Genomic DNA, 19,336 nt, shown 5'->3' with positions numbered 1-19,336 from the left:
AAATATAAACAGACACTGGAAAAAATTTAAGTTAAGAAAAGAAAGAACTGTACTTTTTATATAACTTTTGGGTTACAATGCAATATGAACTATTAAACATATCAGTTAATTAGATAAACACAAATCACTTTTTTGGAAAATAAAAAATTGGATCTACTTAAAACTTGAATATACGTTATTTAAAAATATTTAATCGTATTTCCAATAATCGAGAATATTTGAAACTAAACATTTAATTAACGAATTCGATGTATACAGCCAATATAATATCTCACTTGTTTCTAAAATATCACAAATCGCTTTTTCAGGAAAATATACACGCTATTTATTGCAATACTTAATCTAAAATCTCCATCAGTTTGGTCAAACATCTTAAAAAAGTTTAATCTTACTTGTCGTTACTTCCTAAATATTTAAATCTTATTCAAATTAATAAAAAATACTTGGAGATAATCTTAAATCCCAATTTTGAAAAGCATAAACATGGTATTACAAAATCTATTTCATTATTGAAGGTACACAAATCACCTTAACTCAATGACAACAGAAAAAAACAATTCAAAATATAACAATAATGACATTCCTCAAAATTATTTAGTACTAACTAAGCAATATAAATTTCTCTATCAATATAAACAAACTGCAGAATTGCAGATGAAGATTGATTTTTATTTATCTCAGCTGACTATTGCAAAACTTTTTTATTATGAATTTGTGATGGCCTATAGTATTTAAGATTAGCAGTAAATATAGCCCTAATGAAAATAATCCCATATTTTAGGGTTAAGAAAAATGTAGAATGTTTCCAAATTTCAACTCTCAACATTGAAATAAAAAGCATTATTTAGAATTTTTTTACCTAAAATAACTGAATGCAAACATGGTGAACTAATGTAGAGACATCAATTTGAGAATGGAATTATATTTTCCCCCAGACTTTGAAATTTTTACTTTAAATACAGACTGCGGTATTTTGCTCAACCACTGTATCGCATACTAAGAATCATGTAATCAGAGCTAAATATTTGAATTTTTTATCACAACATTCTATTGCTAAACTTTTAAATTAAAAATGTAAATTTCTGGTGGCCTATAGTATTAAAGATAAGCAGTAAATATAGCCCTAATGAAAATAATCCCAAATTTTAAGGTTAAGAAAAATGTAGAATTTTTCAAAATTTCAACTCTCAACATAGAATTAAAAAGCATTATTTATAATTTTTTTTCCTAAAATCACTTAAAGCAAACATTTTGAACTTATGTAGAGACATCAATTTGGGAATGGAATTATATTTTCTCCCAGAATTTAAAATTTTCACATTAAATACACTGGTATTTTGCTCACCCGCTGTATCGCATACCAAGAATCATGTAATCAGAGCTAAATATTTGAATTTTTTGTCACAACTGTCTATTGCTAAACTTTTTAATTAATAATATGAATTTTTGATGGCCTATATGTTTCAAGATTAGCAGTAAATATAGCCCTGGTAATAATAATTCATTTTTAGGATTTAGAAAAATGTAGTTTTTCTCAATTTCAATACTCAACATTCAAATAAAAAGTATCATTTCTAAATTTTAAACTTATTGGAAACAAATTGAACCTAAGTTAATTTATTGCACACAATGTGAACCGATTTATAGCTTGAATAAATTCATAAAAACATAGTTTTTAAACAAAGTTTGTTAATGCAAATGAGACTTTGGAAAGTGATACAAAGGCTTAACTGCTGGGTCACGATAATCCATTATTAAATACCAAGCGATCATGTCAAATGACATTTAGTAAATATCTATTAATGTTTTATAAGCTTATCATTAACTTGATAATATATTTAATACTTACCATATTCATTCAAATTACAGCACTATCTATTGATTGTTTAAAACCGACCGTGCTAATGCCTAATGGTGCGATACTTTTACCACTACCTATAGTACAAATGCGTAGGTACTGCTTTTACTTTCACTTTACCTGGACAGAGCCACAGCCGACTTCGATTGGTCGCATGTATAGGGAGTTGTTAGTCCACGTGTGCGTGGCATAAAGCCTTCGGGCTTGCCACCACACTCCTACGCGCATTACAATTGTAACATCTAGAATCCCGTTTCGGGGTACAAAAAGGGTTCAATCACTTTCTATACCCGAGAATAAAATTAATTATTATATCACATCACTTGAGCTATATGCTTGAGCTAGGGGATGAAATTAATTTTTTTCTACAGATGGATAAATTACGAATAGGCAACTTAATTCGGGTGAAAATATGGTAAATGACAAATTGTAAGACCAACAATAAGTTTTAGAGGTTTTGCTGTAGTATTAAGTTTAAATTTGAACCTTTATCCTTGAATTAGACTCTATAAGAACGTTTATATGGTTATTTATCCTTAATGAAAAAATAGTTTTAACAAAACCAAAAAGAAACGTTATATTTTCGTCTAAAAATAAACTTGGACGAAATTTATTAAAAACAACGTTATTTTAACGTTAAGAAGTTTATTGGAAAATTTGGTTCGAAACAGTTAAATTTATAAACTACAATTCAACGTTAGTAGAACGTTGAAAAAATAACTCATAACGATATTTCAACCAGATAACCAAAATTTAACCAAATTGCAACGTTGCTTTGCTACCTGGGAAGGGACTTTCAAGCAGTGATGTGCGCGCTCGTATCTTTGGATACTTTTAGGATACGAGATGATACTTTATCCAAAAAATTAAAATTAAAATATACGATTTTGATATGATCTTCTACATTGCAAAATGATCGCGATAGAATTTTGAAGAAATAAATTCGGGAGCGAACTATATTTTAAAAGATTCTTCTCTTACCTAGCCTAGCGAAAAAAAAGAGCGGAATAGAGCTAGTGCTTCCATTTTTTGTATTAGAAATTACACGATAGATTTTTTCTGGTTTCTCTTCAATTTTGTTTGTATTTGAGAGGAAATATTTTAGCGCCATCTAGATATGCCGATATACACTATTTGAGCGGCGAACGTATCTCACGTGATACCGAAATATAGGCAAACCCGAAACAATGTTAAGTGATAGAAGGGAGAGGAGCGGTCAAAGGTCGCGCCGTTTTTCTGGCTGTTTTTTAACGGGTGGGGGGATAATTCCCTCTATCCCTAGGCAGACAGAGGAAGGAAAGCAAAGACTGATTCTAGCGATAAAAAGCTGCGCCGCGTAGCCTGAAAGGCGATTTCAAAACTAAAACTAAAACTTCCAAAAGTTATTTTTCCCACCGTCCCAACTCCCACGCAGTTAGAGTGTCACGTGTGTTGCAAACTGGCAGCGTGGGCTGTGGCGATGCAATAGCTTTATTTATTTTCCATAATTTAGTTTTTGAAAATACGAAAATTAAGATCGATTCTAATCCATAAAATCAAAATCAAATATTGGAGGGTTTACTATTGAATTAATAATAAAAAGATAAAAATTGAAATATTCATTTTAATACTTCGAACTTTTGATATGAAAAAATTTGATTCTACTTTCTCGTGAAACGTACTTGAAATATTTTTAAATATACTTTTCAAAATAATGAAAACTAAAGAAGTGTTTGAAATGATACTTATCTAAATCTTTAAAGATTTCTTCTGAAATTTTTCAGGCAAGGGCAAAAAAGAATTGAAAATAATTGAAACTCTCATATCTTAAAGAAATTTGAAAGATCGTGAAAAAATCAAAGGGCCAAAACTGAATAAAATGAAAGATTGTGAATGATTTTGTCGCCATCTATGCTCAAAAATATCAAAAATAAAATGATATTTACAGAAATTTCAGAGGGAAAAAATTGAAAGTATAGTATAGCTGCTGCCATCTATGTAAAAAGATACGAAAAAGATAGATAGAAATTTATTTGTGCATCACTGCTTTCAAGAGACCCTCTAGTCAATTTAAAATACGTCATTCGGTCGCCGTTCGTTGTGAAGCCAAAGTTACGACCGAATGACGTATTTCAAATCGACTAGATCTTTCTTGAAAGTCCCTTTAACGTGAAATAATTGTTCTCCCTATATGGCACGAACGATGGTCTTTAGCATATGTAACATAATCAATCATAAGAATGATTATGTGTAACATTTCCATATAAAAAGTTCAAAGAGACCTTGTTTCACACGGAACATACAAAAAGTGGACCCAAAAAATGGAAAATTCTTATATTCCTTACGCCATTGAAAAGGTTACCATAGAAACCAAATCGTAATAACAGTAGTTTAAAATATAGTTCTTTTGAGAGAAGTATCCATTTTCTAGAAGCTAAATCCCCGCCTAAAACGATCTTTGCTACGATATAAAAAAAAAACACTTCATAAGGATATTTGGTGATTTATAAACCACATTTTCCATGAGATAATTTTTAAAAATATCTAGAGTTTCCGGCTTTATTCCGGAAAATTTTCCGTATTTTTCCGAAAAAAGTTTTAATAAATATTGTTTGCAAATTTCAATTTCGCGAAAAATTCGACTCATTTTGTCGAATCCAAAAGTAAAACTAAACCTGTAAACTAGTCTAGAATAAATAAATTTTTTATTTTCAATTTTCTGGAAACGTTTCCGGAAATGTTTTACATTTAAATTTTCCTGAAAATTAACAACTCTAAAAAGCTCTATGATAAATAATTTCCCTCCACCCACTACTTACTCTTTTATATACTTCTGATAATATCTACTGGATTTTGATGTTGTACACAAAGTCATCATTCATATAATTTTCGGGGAGTGGGAAAGATTAAGTTTGTCCAAAAAGTCCGTAACATTCGCTATAGGATACCCTGGTGGATGGCAGCTATAACACGCCATCAAGTTGCAAAGTACCGGCAATACTCGAAGGTTACTTGGTTGTAAAGAAACTTAATCTCTTTTATTGCGTCTCGCCGAAAATCGGACTTGCGGATCAGGCTGCTTTGGAAGCTCTTTAGCCATGGATCACTACAAAATGGATTCTTCAATACATTTTAACGCGTTTTATTCCCCCAACCTACACTTTTAACGTATATAAAACTAGTAGAGTAGAAGGATTGCTAAAATGCAAAAAAAAAAAATGGATCGGGATTTGGCTCTGCGGCGCCATCTACAAAGAAAAAAGGGAAAGAAAATGAACGAAGAGAAGAGATGAGTTTAAGCGCTTCCGTTCGACTCCCCGTAATTTTCAACACACGGAAATTTAGCATTTAAATCGGGGTGACTTCGACGCTCCCTAGGGGCGACCCGCCAAGACTCGCCAACAATATAACGTTAGCAGAAAGCGTAGCCCCCTTTATGCATAGATGGCGCAAGGGAGGGGAAATTAGATACGCTTTTCACCCATTTGTTGAAAATATCCCCGGCTACCCATAATTAGGAGTCACCCCTGAAAGCCACATTTTCAATACCAAAACCTAGTAACTAGGAATTTAAACGAAAATGTTGATGTAACGGAAAATCCTTGGTTTGATGAAAATTTACATCCTATAAAGAATGCAGTTGGCGTGCTAATAAATGATATGATGTCACCAATAGGTTTTCCTATAATAGAGAAACGCTTGGACCCCAAAATGGCGGCTATGGCCAAAGCTAAGAAGCAAAACTACTCTATTTCATGAAAAGATTTGTAACTTAATTTGTCGTAATACCAAAAAGGGAAATCGCAATTTAATTATTCAAATTTTAAAGAAAACTTAAAAAATAAATACCGATATATTTTTAAACAAGGATGTAGTTAAATCTGCGATGCAATTAAAGGCCGAGCGAGGTCACTAGGGAAATTAGATGAAAACTAGGGCAGTTTTTGATACAAAAGCCATTAATTACCGTTTACACCAAAGCTACACACCGGAAGTGCATAGATTGGTACCAAATGTTTGTCAATTTTAGAAACTGTGTTAACAATTTCCAAGTTTGCTGTGTAAAACCACGACTTAGGGTCGCAATTTGATTGACGCTCGGTCGTTCAGTCAAATATTTTGTGATACGACATTTTTGATCGGAATCGAGTATAATGAAGACAGCCAATGACCAATGAGCTCGCGCGTATCTCGATGACGTAGCGTCGGCGGCGTACGTCCCGGGATCGTCACAGGGTCCCCGAATAAAATGTTTTCCGAATATTCCCAAGAACCATCCCCCGTTTTGATTCGACCAACGACACCCCAATGAAAGGCAAAAGGGGGTCCTGATATTATAGTATATCGAGAACCATCGGGGTGGTCGGAAGATGCCACCCCTGGCTCGATTCGAACGAGGAGGTCCTACGCGATATCTCCTATCACCGACAATCGAGGACTCGACCAAACGGCGCAATCGTTACCCCTCACGCGTTCCTTTTTCTTCAGTAACAGATAACCATCGTGATAGGAATCAAAGGGGGTCCCCGAATATACGAGTTTGGACGCGTAATGAGCGTAACGACCTATTCAACATGTTTTCTATGGCATCCGTTAGATGTCGACTCCCGCCGAACGACCCGCGTTCGTAGGCCATGATCGTACCGGGCGGGAAGGAGGGGGTAGGAAGACGCGAAAGAAAGGATTCGCTACACTTCGCCGCCATTTTATATATTTCGCGTCACTATAAGCTCGGGTATTTTATATTTTTTCTCTTATATCGTTTCGCAGCCTTTTATTTCTGTTCTAAAAAGAGGCTTCATGATCCAGACTGCTGCTGGTTCTTTTTCCACATACGATCATGTGTATCGGACATCTGCCCAGACACGGTTACCATAAAAAGATTTTTTTTATATATATATTTAAATTTTTCTCTTTTAGCTTTTCTTTGGGAAACAGCGTTACGCTGATATTCGATACGAAACGGTGATATTAGAAGATTATGTTATTCTTATTTGGAGATTTATGAAATACGCGAGGCCGATATGGGTAAACTATTTACAATAGTTATTTTTTTCTAAGCCTAAAATGTTTTGCAGTTTAGCGAAAACATTCTATATCATTTAAATAATACTGGCTGGAACTATTTACGTAAATCAAAACGCAAATTAACCTAAAAGCTTTAAAAAAAAAGGTTAAACAAAAGTAAATCTTAATTTCGCATCAATTTAAATGCTAAGAAGCATCACCAAACGGAATTCGTGATACCAATTAGTCGAGCTTCGCGCTTCGTTCAACTTACCGTCCTATACCTACACCCCACACCACCGAAAATATCAGCGATAGAAAAAAAAACATAATGGTAAAATGTCCCAAGAACGTAAATCAGCCCTTACATTGTTTGCGTTTAGTCATATAACTACGCCCAACTACAGAAACAATGAAAAAGTCATCTTGCTGGAAATACTGGCTTAAAAGAGGTCGTCTTTACAGGGAGTTTACTATCGCGATTATTGGTGGTTTATTTTCGCTTGTTCTGGGATTTCGGAGTAGGGTAAGAAGTAGAGTTGTTAATTTTCCGGAAAAAAATTAAATTCGGAAAAATTGCCAGTAATTTTTCCGCAAATCGGAAAAATAAAAAATTGGAACATAAATTACTTATTAAGGGTTTTTAATGTTTTTATGATAAAACTAGTCTAGAGGTTTAATTTTACTTTTAGATTCGAAAATATGAGGCGAAAATGCCGCTTTATTTAAATTTATCAACAATATTAGACTAATCATGGAATGAAACCTTTTTTTATTATTTTTTTCGAAAAAATACGAAAATTTTCCGACTTACAACTCTAGTAAGAAGAGTAACCCTATGACGTCATTTTACTCCGATTCTGTGGTGGCGAATAATTTGAGTCGACTAAAAACGTTTTTCCAAAATGGCTGTCTGTGACCTTTTTAGCGGATAAATTCTGGTTAGCAGACGACCAAATCTGATTTACTCCTTTACACCTCGTTTTCAGAAGGAGCATAATAAGCCCATGGAACTAATCAACGCTAGGGACGGTTGATTAGTTCCGTGATAAGCCTATCATAAGGTCGCCATAAGGAAAGGTCTAGGCCAAGTTTTGACGATCACCCGTTATTAAGAGGAAGGTATTCAAAATCTGCACCTCCTAGTGGTTATGTTCTCAACTATGCATTTCTGAAATAAATTTCGCGCATTGCATGATGAATGCGCAGAAGCCGTGCGCGAACGTTTTTAAACTTTGAACCATGCGGAATAAATCTCCACTACCAGCTCTTAGCACCGTAGCCTAGGCTTATTTTACAGTTTTATCGCTTTCAAAGTTAAAATTAACACTTATCTTTGACAAATAATTCACCAGAACGTAAAAATGGCTATTAGAAATAAGAGTTCCTGAAGGTATTTATTTTGGAAATTAGAGATTTAGACGCGTTTTGTGTGGCATTTATCAATTCGAGCGTGGCTGCTCTACCATGGATTAAGGTTATTTAATCCATGGCTCTACCAAGTAAGAGAATATTTAAAAAAAAAGATGTAATGAATATGATTGGTCGTATCTGCTATCACGTGGTAAATCCACGTCGGTGTGGGCGTGTGGCCCTTTAAGGTTTTAAAAACGTTTATTCGTAATATTTCTATACCGTCGAATCTGAAACCTGGTTTATTCAGTTAGCAAAATATCCTAGTTTAATAAGAGCAGCAGTAAACAATGCTACCGTTCAAGGTTCTTACAAGGAGAGTACCCGAAGTGTTTATTGCCGATTATGTTCAAAGTCGGGCCATGGCAACCGAAAATGTTTTTGACCACTTAAAACAAAAAAATCTCCGTTTAAAAAAGCATGGGATTTTAAAATCACGAAATGGGTAATTTGGACCACATTTGGGTAAATTTCATCAAGTTTGAGTAAATTGGAACATTTTTGGGGGAAAATGAGGAAAAAAATCTTATTTTTTGGCAAATGGAATGGGTAGTGCAACGTCTCCTTTTGGGAAATTTCATACCTCATATAGGTCTACATTACGCCCGACTTTGAACAAAATCGGCAATAAACACCTCGGGGACTCTTCTTGTTATAGAAATGAATAAGCTATTTATATAAGTTTTAAATGGCTATTTATATAAGTTTTAAAATGGCTATTTATAAGTTTTAAAATGGCTATTTATATAAGTTTTAAAATGGCTATTTATAAGTTTTAAAATGGCTATTTATATAAGTTATAAAATTGCTATTTATATAATTTTTAAAATGGCTATTTATATAAGTTTTAAAATGGCTATTTATATAAATTTTAAAATGGCTATTTATATAAGTTTTAAAATGGCTATTTATATAAATTTTAAAATGGCTATTTATATAAGTTTTAAAATGGCTATTTATATATCAGTCTTCTCATAATATTATTGGGGTAATATTTAAATATTTTAAAATATTGTATCAGAAGCTTCTACCTGAAGTTTCTACATGTTAGTCCACAGCTTCCTAATAAAATTAAAATGGCTTTTGGAGTCTAATTTTCCAACAAAAAATGCGAATGTCAATGCGAAAGTGAATCACCCTGTACCATTGAAATAAATTGAAGTGGAGGATGCGTAATGCGCAATCTATAGTGCAAATAAGACGGCGCGTTATAGTACAGCAACGGTACGTGTTTAACTTGTAATTTTCAGAAATGGCGTTCCGAAGAAATCCGGCTCAGCTACGGCAGATTCGTCTCGCTCGAAATGGGCTTTCGACGACGCCACTGCCTCCCCGTCTTACACGCCACAGAAGCGACACCATTGCAAAAGAGAGACCAACGTGATGCAGCATCCCGCGCATCGTACATGACGCCGGAGCTATACTTTGATTAAGGGAAAACCTTTTATTAATTTCGATTTGGCTGACACTCTAATAGTTTGACATAGAGATGAGTTTTGGGCCCGCTAAAGGTGGGCTTACCCGACCCGAGCCCGGGTTTTTGATACCGAAGTTTTTGGCAGGACGGGTCGGGTTGTGTTCAATTTTATAAAAAAAAATTCGGGCCGGTCGGGCTTTTTTTTTAAACATTGGGCTGTTGACATAAAGAGGCAGGTCGGATTTTCGATATCGAAGTTTTTTGTGGGTCGTGTTCAATTTTATTAATTAATAAATAAATAAATTATTATTAAAATATAATTAATAAATAAATTAATATTAAACTAGAATTAATAAATAAATTAATATTAAACTAGAATTAATGAATAAATTAATATTAAACTAGAATTAATGAATAAATTAATATTGAACTAGAATTAAGAATGAAATTAATAGTAAACTAGAATTAAATTCACATTAAATGAATAGAAATGATTATTAAATTAGAATTAAGAAATAAATTAGTATTAAATGATAATTAAAAACTAAATTAATATTAAATTAGAATTAGGAAAAAAATAGTATTAAATGATAATTAAAAACTAAATTAATATTAAATTAGAATTAAGAAATAAATTAGTATTAAATGATAATTAAAAACTAAATTATTATTAAATTAGTATTAAGAAATAAATTAGTAGTAAATGATTATTAAAAACTAAATTAATATTAAATTAGAATTAAAAAATAAATTAGTATTAAATTAGAATTAAGAAATAAATTAGTATTAAATTAGAATTAAGAAATAAATTAGTATTAAATGATAATTAAAAACTAAATTAATATTAAATTAGAATTAATAAATAAATTAGTATTAATGATAATTAAAAACTAAATTAATATTAAATTTGAATTAAGAAATGACTTAGTATTAAATTACATTTAAGAAATAAATTAGTATTAAATGACAATTAAAAACTATATAAGTATTAAATTAGTATTAAAACTATTATTAACTGATAATTAAAAACTATATAAGTATTAAATTAGTATTAAACTATTATTAAATGATAATTAAAAATTAAATTAGTATTAAATAACCATCAAATAAAAATTAAGAATTAAATTGGCATAAAATAAAATAAAAAATTAAATTAGCATCAAATAAATATTAAGAATTAAATTAGCATCAAATAAAACTTAAGAATTAAATAAGCATAAAAAATTAAGAATTAAATTAGCATCAAATAAAAATGAAAAATTAAATTAATACAAAATTGAAACTACTGCGCCTTTCACGCCCTGTTCGTTTTCGCGAATATAAAAGGTGACTTAAGCGCCGGACGATCAAACCTCTTTTGGCAACTTGTTTCCCAATGAAGCCAATCTCCAGACCCCAGCGTCCCATCGAAAAACCTCTGACGTTGGAGCTATAAAGTGGCAGCGAACGCGAATTAACCCATAGAGCCGGTCTCGGAGTATATTTGCCGAACAAATTCGTGTGTAAAAACGCGTTATAACGCCCGATTTTTCTCGGAGACTCTCGTCGAGTCGACAAAAACGACTTTTGCACGATTTCCAACGAGTCGAGAAGGAATGGCAGTAAGCCTATTTTTCAACGTTTACTCTTCGCGGCTACCGTTTGCCGGAGTACGTAAAGATTAACAATCGAGTTTAAAAGCGAGGTAAATAAAATGGGTTTTTTAAACAAGTGTCGGCTGGATGTGAAGTAGCTCTTTTTTTCAACAGATGTCGCTAGCGTCGAAATAAAAACAAGATGCTTACGCTACATTTTGACCCAAAAGGCGGGACATAAAAGTACCCCTCGCGTTCGTAAATTTGACGATAACTTAAATTATAGTAATTTTTAACAATATATTTGAAATTGGATATATAATTTAACTTAAAGTCCAAAAAATTGAGTATAAATTTTCTAATTATAATACTCTACAATGGTTCTCTGACGACGTTATCGTTTCGCTATTTTGTATTTTAGCTTACTTTTCCATTAATAGATGGCACCACGATCTCCAGTAAAGTCGTTAGATAGATCATTAGATTCATTGCCATCTCTAATAACAAGGGCCTTATCATAATACAGGTGGCAATGATAGAGCCGACTGTGGCTTTAATAGGCCTACCGTGGTTTGTTAGAAAGTGCGACGAAAATAATACGTTTAATTTACTAGTTAATGAAGACAAAATCGAAAGAAAGCCCCGTGGTAGCTTGGAAGAATGGCCGTAAAAATTATTTCATCATTTTAAAATAAAAAAAAACTTTGAGAAAAAAATTGGGGGTTTTGCCTAAAAGGACACGTTGGTTTAATTAAGATGGCCCACCAACCGTTTCGGATTCAATTTTACCGCATTTTGGTAAAACGAGGCCTTCCTATCTGGAAGCGATTCCACCCCGGGCCAACGCTGAATAGGTACGATGATATAGTGCCCGCGGATGGTAATGATTTGACTACAGTCATCATTAAGGGGCTGGAAATAGGATGGGCATCTCTCTGTCGATCTGCATTCCGGGGGGATAGGCAGCTATTCGTCAATGGACAAAAACCGGGATCACACCTAAATTATCTATTTCCCAAATACACTGAAGTCCTTTTAGAACTACGAGATATTTTCAAGAACGCGTACAAGTAACTAACAAGGAGACTACCCGAGCGGGTTATCACCGATTTTGTTGAAACTCGGGGGTTAGGTAGACCTTATGGTAATATGAAAATTGCCAAAGGGAAAAGATGCAATGGGCTTTAGTTTTCCCATGGCAACCGAAAATGTTTTTGATCTCTCAAAACAAAAAAATCTTCATTTAAAAAAGCGTGGGATTTTTTCGGTTTTACAGGGTACTTACTTAAAAAAATTTTAAAAATTAAATTTTCCAAACTTACCCAAAAAGAGGAATTTGACCTATTTTGGGTAAAATTTAGTGTTGTAAGTCGGAAAATTTCCCGCTCGGAAAATGACCGAGGCGTTTTTTCCGGAAAATTTTCCGTATTTTTCCGAAAAAAATAAAAAAAAGTTTTCATTCCATGATTAGTCTAATATATTGTTTGCAAATGGAAATAAAGCGGTATTTTCGCCTCATTTTTTCGAATCTAAAAGTAAAACTAAACCTCTAGACCAGCGGTTCCCAATTTTTTTTACTATGGAACCCTAAACTATCCACCTAATTCTAACGGAACCCCAACTCATTTTGTTTACTTATCTTAAAAGACTCTTGACACAAACAAAGATGGCCGCGCTGCGAATTTTATTGGTTCCGCGGAAGGGTCACTCTAGACTAGTTTAAACTGATTAACAATGTAACGCTATTAATGTTTTGTAGTATGTTTACTGATATTAGACATTTTATATCGATAAAAAGTTAAAAACATTAAAAACCCTTAAAAGGTAATTTATGTTTCCAATTTTTATTTTTCCGATTTGCGGAAAATTTTACCGCATTTTATTTTTCCGGAAAATTAACATCCCAAGTAAAATTGATCAAGGATTTTGGGTAAAATTTAGCAAATTTGTTTAAATTTTATGAAAATTTCGGTAACTGATAAAAGCCCATGCTTTTTTAAATGGAGAGGTCAAAAACATTTTCGGTTGCCATATAAAAACTAAAGCCCATTTCAACTTTTACTACCATAAGGTCTACCTAACCCCCGAGTTTCAACAAAATCGGTGATAACCACCACGGGTTGTCTCCTTGTAAGTTTTACGAAAATCTTGATTGCTGGCACCATGAAAACTTCTCAAACTCAGCGAGTTGATTGGCGTCTTAACTGCCTAAGTTTTCATATAGACGTTGAAAATTTATTCTATAATTTATAATTTATTATTATTATTTTTTCCGAGGGGTCCTGTTATCTGGGCGAAAGTTAGTTGCCAAATTTAAAAATCTGCCTAAAAAACCAGAAATCAAGACGAAAATTGCGCTCTGAAATCTCAAAATCATTTTTTCATTTCTGAAACCACTTTGAGATTCAAAATCCCGTACACAAAATTTTCAAATGTTGGACCCTTCGATTTATTACAAATTATAATTCTGCAATGCAGCGAATGCAAATTAAAAAAATCTTATTACTGTAGGAAAAATATTGAACTTTTTCATTTTTCAGATGGCGCTACATACAGATTTGGAGGGGTTTACATTCTGAGAAGTATAACATCAACATGCATAGTTACTTCTATGCGTTCATGATATTACAATGGGAAAAATAAGAAATTTCTAGTCGATTTATATGAATTTATAGGAAAGATTGTTTTTGCAAAATAAAGTAAAATATTCGTTTCAAGTACTCATGAAGTGAAAATCCATGGTTTTAAAGGAAATTTGGTTTAATAATTGGTTGAGCGAGCGAAGGTTTCTAATATTTCCAAAATTATTGCTAACTGTGTAGATATTTATATCAAAAGATATAATTCTCGAAATATTCCACAAATATAGAAAAAAATAGGAAAATATTGTACACTTATAGGAAGTTATATATAGAAACATATTGAAAATATAGGAAAATTTATAAAATATAGGAAAAATTATAAAATATAGGAAAAATTATAAAATATAGAAAATATAATAAAATATAGGAAGAAATATAAAATATAGGAAGAAATATAAAATATAGAAAATATTATAAAATATAGAAACAATTATAAAATATAGGAAAAATTGTAAAATATAGGAAATATTTTACCGTAATATTTTGAAATGAAATGATGGGTTGATTTAACGCACCACTTTTGTATTTTCATCATTTAGGTACACAAATAATTTTGACTTACAAAACATCGAATAATATGTGACATTATCGTGTAAAATAGAGTGATTGAAAATCATTGAACTTTAGGGAAGCCCCACACACAAGCAAAACAATAAAAAAGGGTCCCTATAGAAGGGTACCCAGTGGGCATACCCGAATCGATAGGCAGATAGCGGGCTTCACTATCTTTACGGGCCCGGTACTAGCGGGGGTCCAGCGCTGTTCATCGGTAGCCACGTTTATAGCCATCGCTGGCCAAGTAGCGAGAAATAGGTAATGATGAGTTTACAACCCCTACACATTTACGATGGAGGGTCATATATCTTATACTGGGCTTTCTACCCTCCTCTTTTTTTTTATAGAATGGAAGATTCTCTTTGAGAATATATCTTCCCGGACGTCTCAGTCGGACCAGAGGAGTACAATGGCTGCAAAAGGCGGCGTCCTTGTTATTAGCCCAGGGCCATATCCCTGAGCTCGGCGCAAAAATCTGGTGGATCATTATAAGACAAGCGTCACTCGTGGTGGCGAAGTCGAGCGGGTTTGGTCTATTTCTAGGCGGCTCGCGTGAATCTGGGCCAACTCAGTCGGCCATTATCCGCTTATTTCCAAAAAGGGAAGAATGATATTTGGCGGGCAACGGGGAGGGGACCGAGTGTGTGTTCTTTTCCAGCCGTGGGAAACTTTCTTTGGAGATAGTGTCTCTCGAACAAAACGCTTAAATGTCGCCAGAGTGCGATTATATATTTGGCTGGCGTCAAAGGGCACCACAGTGGCCCGAAGGCGTCGGTTGACTTTTGGGGTTTCACTTAGCACGCTTGTCAATCTTTGCAAATTTCACTATAAGTTACAACTGATTGACTTTTTAACGTTTGCTTGAAAGGAGAAGAAATTTGGTTCCGAATAACTAAATTTATCGAACATGACCACCAGCAAATCGAAGCTTCGACCTTGGACCAATAATTACTGGACCCGAAACCAAATGGCGCGCTTGGTGCTTTTACGACAGCGGCTCTTGTAGCGCCGTAGTGTCAAGTATTGGAAATATTTCTATCCAAATACTAAACACGTGCCCAACAATAGCGGACGACGTTAGGCATAGCGTTCTTAGCTCGTGACTGTCGTCAAAGCTTTCACCTTTATTTCCATTTTGACTAGGCATTTTTAAATTGATAATCTATTTAAACATTAACTCAAACTATATATGCAAAAACATTAAAGTGAACTTCCTATTTAAATTAATTAAATCATTACCCTTTCGTTTTTATTCCAATACAATAATTACTGAATAATATAAAGCCTATTAAAATTCCAAAAGCCTCACTTCTATTAAAAACAGCGGAGCAAACGACGGAATGCGGGTCATCTGACATTTTATGCACGTGTTTTGTATTTGGATAGAAATATTTCGCGATTCTCTCGGTAGGAGCGCTGACGGGCGATGCAAATTGTGGAACCGGGGATTTTGCTTAGGTTTCGTCCAAGCTTCGACTTTTCGCCAACTATTGAGCGCCAATTGAGCTTTATTATCGTTCACAATTATTAACGTGGTTCCATAACCTCTTCAATGTTGTTCAGAAGACTATTAGGCTCGCCGATAAATTTAGCACAATATTTACATAATATATGTATAAAAATATGTAAACTTGTGTAGCCTTTTGCATCCTTATTCACATAATTTTTGATAAAGTATTAAATTTAACAATAAATAATTAAAATCTGAAATATATTTATAATGGTATTTCGAAATAAATTGAATGGAATTTAAAAAAATTAGTTGTAGATTAATTAATATTAGTTTTAACAAAATATTAAATTAAAAAAATTAACGGATAACTATTTACGATGTTATTTATTGAATTCAAAATTAAAGGAAAATATTAACAAGGTTTTTACAAATAAATTGAATTGAATTAAATTTAAAAAAACATTTACAAGGTTTTTGCAAATGAGTTGAATTGAATTGAATTAAAAAAATATTTACAAGATTTTTACACATAAATTGAATTGAAAAAAAATATATATATATTTACAAGGTTTTTACAAATAAGTTGAACCGAATTAAAAAATAAAAAAAAATATTTACAAGGTTTTTACAAATAAATTGAATTGAATTAAAAAATATTTATAAGGTTTTTACACATAAGTTGAACGGAATTAAAATATAAAATAAAAACATATATTCAAGGTTTTTATAATTAAGTTGAACTGAATTAAAAAATAAAATAAAAACATATTTACAAGGCTTTTTACAAATAAATTGAATTGAATTAAAAAATTAAATAAAAATATTTACAAATCAGTTGAATTGAATTGAATTATAAAATATTTAAAAGGTTTTTACAAATAAGTTGAATTGAATTAAAAAAAAATAAAAAAATATTTACAATAAATTGAATTGAACTACAAACAGCCAGTTTCAGGTTAAAATAATGAATAAATGAATATGTATTAGCTCAAATCCCTTTCAAAACAGGGAGGAATCCATTTGTGGATCCGCGAGCAGTTTAAAACCAAACACCAAAAACTATATAAATTTTAAAATCGTAAAACGGGGTTGGTGCTCAGGGTGAAGTAAACTAATAGGGGTGGCAAAAAGAAACCGAAACTATTTTCATTAAAAGAAATATTGGATTAATTTTCAGTACTTGGATATTTAAACGGACTTAAAGCGGACTGAGTGAGAGAGAGAGAGAGAAAAAATGATTTTCGTAAAAGACAAAGGGGGTTTGTAGGAAGAACATTTATTAATCCTTTAGAAGTTCGCCGCCGACAGCTCGCCCATTCTCGGCACCTACTGAGCAGCATCCTGACACCGGCGCGTTATTCCAGCGGGAGAAAAATCACCGCGAACTGGCGGTAATGAGAAGGGAGCTCCGCGGGTTCTTCACACCTGCGACGCCACCGCCTCAACAGGTACGAAAACGATTCGGCGCCGGGGGTAATCGAGTTCCGGCCGTTGGCGAGGGTGGACCGAACAAGACGCCGCCACGGACATAAGACTGATTCACAAATTGCGCACAGGGAAACGCGCTTTCAAAACCCTTAGAGGGCGGATTTCCACGCTTTTATTTATACTAGCATACTTCACATAATCACTAGTAATATAAGTGTATAATGTTGAAAAAAAATAAAACAAATTGTACGTACGACCATACGTTTCGGTGGGGCATGTGCCCCCTGTGCCCCCCCTGGCTACGCCACTTTACTTTATAGGAGCAACAAACACAGCACCCCACACAAGGAGAACGAAACCTGTCTAAAGTCGTGTATTTTCTTTTGCACAGTTTTCATTGGTGCCGTCGGAAGGGAAAAATTGGGAAATTATCTTCCCCCCCCCCGCCCGTAAAACGTTCAGCGTAAAGGCTCGTCCAATGAAATTTGTACACAACACTGCGTTATCGTGTTTAAAGGCTAGCTGCGTTCTCCTTGTGTTTGTTGCTCCTAGATGGAACCATGGTCTAGTTATACCCCTACACGCGCTTCAATCACGTGGGAAGACGTCAGACGTAGTAGTAAATGGACGCTTTATTTTCCACATTATTATAAATGATGATTTATGTAAAAATTGTGCAATAAAAGAAACAACAAATTATATTTTCGTCGGATTCTTTAAAATTTCAAAGTTCTATGTTTAGACTGCTGGCACCATCTGGTTAGAGTTCGTATAATCAAAAAGCGGCTTCTAATGGCGTTATCCCTGTAAACAACTCTTCTCCCTCGTGAAATGCAACGTCCAAGCGTCACTCCATCTTGTCTACACATCTCGTGAATATCACTTATTCGTACAGTGGTGTAGCTGGCATGGGTGACAACGGGTGCGGATATCATGGTGTGCTACTTAGTAGTCAAAACGTGTAAAAACGTTTTTTCGAAATTTCTCTAGTTTGTGTAAGTGTTTATATTTTTCACGGTCCGGTGTCACACCCAAAACGGCCCCAAACGGGTGGACCCCACCGTCCCCCTAGCTACACCACTGTTTTCGTAGCGTCGTAGCTAAGCCCCGCCTTGAAAACGCCACCATGACGTTAATTTCACGTCACAGATCACGAGGCAAAACGCCACACGAACCTGCAAAATAATCACGTGCCCTACATGGGCGTCTTAATGTCATGGCCAAACCGATACGCGTTACCATGGCAACGAACGAAAGGCACACCCACGAGCAAGCTACGAATTTCGATAATGGCTTCATACATTTCGCCATCTCGGCCGCTCTACCCAACAATGGCGTTCACACACTAGTCGTAATCATTAGTTTCGCGATGAGATCCGAAGTGGGCGCGGGTGAAAATAAAGGATGGAAGGAGTAGGCCATCCCTGAAGTCGAAAGAGCGCTAATCGTTAAGGGTTCACACTTGGGGAGGTTTGACAGGTCAGACAACAGCAACGCGCGATTGCCTCGTAACTCGCGCCATGGAAATTTCATTAGCAGAATTTCTTTTTTTGGCTTTCCAAGTTAGAATTCTGCAGCGGGACCACCCCCGGTATCAAAAAATTATTTTTCTACACGTACAGTCATCGATAAAGAACCGGCTTGCCAGACTTTTAATGCTAAAAAGGGACGGAAGGAATGGGGGTGAGTTTGGTCGATACAGCTCCGATATTTTATTTGCCATTAGATATAAAAAACACAACTTCAAAGGCTTATAGAACCGACATTTACTTGGCTGAACCTAAAAATATCGAATGGTTTTATTGAAGAAAAAGGTTTAATGTTACATGGATTTTAAAATCGTTTTTATTCTAACTAAAGTCGACTTTTCATTCGGGCAAAAACGCCACGATAGTGAGTCTAGCCCTAACGGCGAAGTTGACGCAAAAAAATTCCACGAAGCTTACATTAGAGCAACGCGTAAAAATGATTGTACGTCCCAAAGTAGAATGACGCGCTCGTGAAAACTAA

The sequence above is a fragment of the Leiobunum rupestre genome, chromosome 10 (genome assembly GCF_980474605.1).
Source record: "Leiobunum rupestre chromosome 10, qqLeiRupe1.1.hap1, whole genome shotgun sequence".
NCBI classification, from domain to species: Eukaryota; Metazoa; Arthropoda; class Arachnida; order Opiliones; family Sclerosomatidae; genus Leiobunum; species Leiobunum rupestre.
This window is presented reverse-complemented; position numbering follows the sequence as displayed.